Genomic DNA, 2,896 nt, shown 5'->3' on the forward strand with positions numbered 1-2,896 from the left:
ACACACACACACACACACACACACACACACACATATATATATATATATATATATATATATATATTGCTTTGTACTTTGTAAGTAACATATGGCCATTTGTTAAACGTTTGACTTAATGTTATTCACAAGCCGAAACCAACGAAGAAATCCTTAATGCGGTCGCCCCACATGCTAGAAACAGCAGTCCAAATATCTTCCAGGGAACATCCATTTGTCTTTAAAAAAATAGTGGTAAGACGCATCAACTACGTCTGAAATATGAGGTGGGAATGAGTTAGTCACTGCCGGAACGTTTTTTGACCATACAGTTCTCTCAAGACAGGTCTAACATCTAACTAAACCACAGCGATTCGTCATCTATTTATATATATATAAATAAAAGACATAAAAACGAGGTTTATTGAGACGAACCCTAACGAAACATTCAGATAAAGTCTACTACACAAAACGCAGGTAAGTATTTCACCCACTTAACTGAAGAAACAAGGTAACGGATGGGCTGGCTGAAATGCACATTACTCGGTATCAATAGATGATTTTTGGATAGAATACATTTAATTAGGGGCCTATTCCCATCAAAGGTGGTACGAAATTATAGTCAACCCCTAACTACAAGAAATCCAATACTGAGTGAGAAATATAATGGTTACATTTATAGGAGAAATGTGTCGATTAACGAGCGTTGGAACTCCCTCCCTCTCTTATTCTCTTTTACCTCTCACTTTTACTCTCAGTTACCTGCCTTATTACACTCCCCTTCCATCCATCTCGTATATGCTCTTTGTTTTCTTTTTTGTTCCCGAAACTCTCTCTCCCTCCCTCTTTTCTCCCCCTCCCTCTGTTTTTGTTTCTCTTTTCTTTTTCGCTAGTAAAAAGCTAGTAAGCAAAAAAAGAGAGAGAGGGGGGGAATTGTGATAGGTAAAATTCGAGCAGACATGCCAGAACCGGGTTGGTGAAAAAGAGAGAGTAGACGAGCAAGAAAGAGTGATAGAGGGAGAGAAAGAGAGTGAGTGAGTGAATTAATAAGAGAGAGAGAGAGAGAGAGCTATTTAGAGGGAGGAGAACCAAAGAGACTTGAATGTGAAATGGAATAAAGTAAGGCAGAGAAAGGGGAAAAGAGAGAGACAGAATTATATACAGAGAGGGAGACGGAGCAAAAAGAGTTGCGGGTGGAAGAGAAAGCTATGAAGGTGGGATGAGGACAGGTTACCTGGAATTAGATTGTCACGTGACAGCATACATAGGTATACAACACACACATTTACATACATAGATGCAACACAACACAAACACTTTATACACGTATGCACATAGATACAATATATATATACATACGCATACATACATACATCCACATCGTCCCAAACATGGCAGTGTTCGAGGCTTTAATTATTAAAGGCCGCCACATCAGCAAGTCAAAAACCACCACCACAACAACAAGAACAACAACACTAAGCCACACACTTTATCAACGTGTGTTTTACTAAATGATTAACACCAACAATACAAAACAAAAGAAAAAAAAGAGACAATACATGTATATATACGTAAAAAACATAAATGAGAGAAAGAAACGGTTTTAATAATAATAATAATAATAATGATTAGTTATGATTGTTTTTTACAAAGGTAACTATGAACATCGCCACCACCACCACCAGCAAACTGGTTAGTTTTGCCAATGTGTCGTTGTGGCCTGAAACATCTGTCCACTGTCATGCTGATGGACATACGGCAAATATATTTTTATTGTTATTATTACCTGGATCATTATAGTTTGTTCTTTGTTTTGTTGTTACGTTTGAAGGATATTATTACAATCAATTAAGGAAAACGCACAGGTACACACACACAAAAAGGTGAGAAGTCTTGCTTTGCAATAATTTATTTAGTTATTTGTTTACTTAACCCATGTCTCATGTAAATAATGTGTGACCGTGGGACCTTAATTGTTCATCATCATTATAATTATCGCCATCATTATATTTGTGGTCGTTCGGCCGGCTAGATAGCAGCAAAATCGCTCTCAAATCATCCTCCATTACTTTAAAAAAGATCAGAGGCGTGTATATTTAGATAATGTAGTCTTAGATACACATACACAGTGGTCATGGTTTGCAAGGTCATGTTTGACCGGTGGTTAAATAACAACAGGATCGGTTTTCCCCCCTTTTTTGCAGGTTTACATCTTTTTACATCCTGAGTTCAAATCTGGTCACGGTAGACTTTATCTTTCCTCCTCCTGGGATCGATAAAATATGAATAAACACACAACCCCAGTGTTAGTGTCGACTTAGTGCCGCTGAATTCGCCCCCGCCCCCTGTGCCTACCTAAGAAATCGATATCATCGATCACTTATCAATTGGCAGAATCGTAAGAGCGTCGGTCAAAATACCTGCGTTATTTAGTTCTGTCCGACCCTCTATTCTCCGAGATCAAATCCTGCTGTGGTTAAATAAGCATTTTATCTATCTATCCAGGGCTGATAAAGTACCAGGGGGCCAGTTTAATATACCTTGAAGATATTTTACTTGTGGTCAGTATAATAAAAGAAGATAGCGATATTCGTGATCGAAGCCATATCACTCCATCTCCCCCTGTACCGTTAAAGCACTTATGGAAAGGCATTAGTGTCATAACATAAGAATTCTTTGCTTTCTCTCGCTCTGATATAATCTATGACCTGCTGCTGCTTAAAATACGAAACGATTATTATTTTGTTTATTGGACGTTTAAAATAGATTGTCCTACATACCCGTAATGATCTGTGTTTATACTTGTTGGTGTTGGTAGGTGGGTATTATTACCGTCTGTGTGTACATAGCGATTCGTGTAGTAAAAGCATGAATGTCAAAGCACCCTATTTTGACTCAGCCCCATATATATATATATATA

General features: G+C 37.7%; 1 protein-coding gene across 1 annotated transcript in view; it reads left to right on the plus strand.

Moving 5' to 3' along the window:
- The first annotated feature begins 1,180 nt into the window (after positions 1-1,180).
- LOC106871201 (A-kinase anchor protein 9) overlaps positions 1,181-2,896 on the plus strand; it is a 53,100-nt gene continuing 51,384 nt past the window's right edge. Inside the window, exon 1 of the mRNA XM_014917547.2 lies at positions 1,181-1,859. The gene's annotated coding sequence lies outside the window, so the exon portion shown is untranslated. The remainder of the gene's footprint in view (positions 1,860-2,896) is intronic.

The sequence above is a fragment of the Octopus bimaculoides genome, chromosome 23 (genome assembly GCF_001194135.2).
Source record: "Octopus bimaculoides isolate UCB-OBI-ISO-001 chromosome 23, ASM119413v2, whole genome shotgun sequence".
Lineage (NCBI taxonomy): Eukaryota > Metazoa > Mollusca > Cephalopoda > Octopoda > Octopodidae > Octopus > Octopus bimaculoides.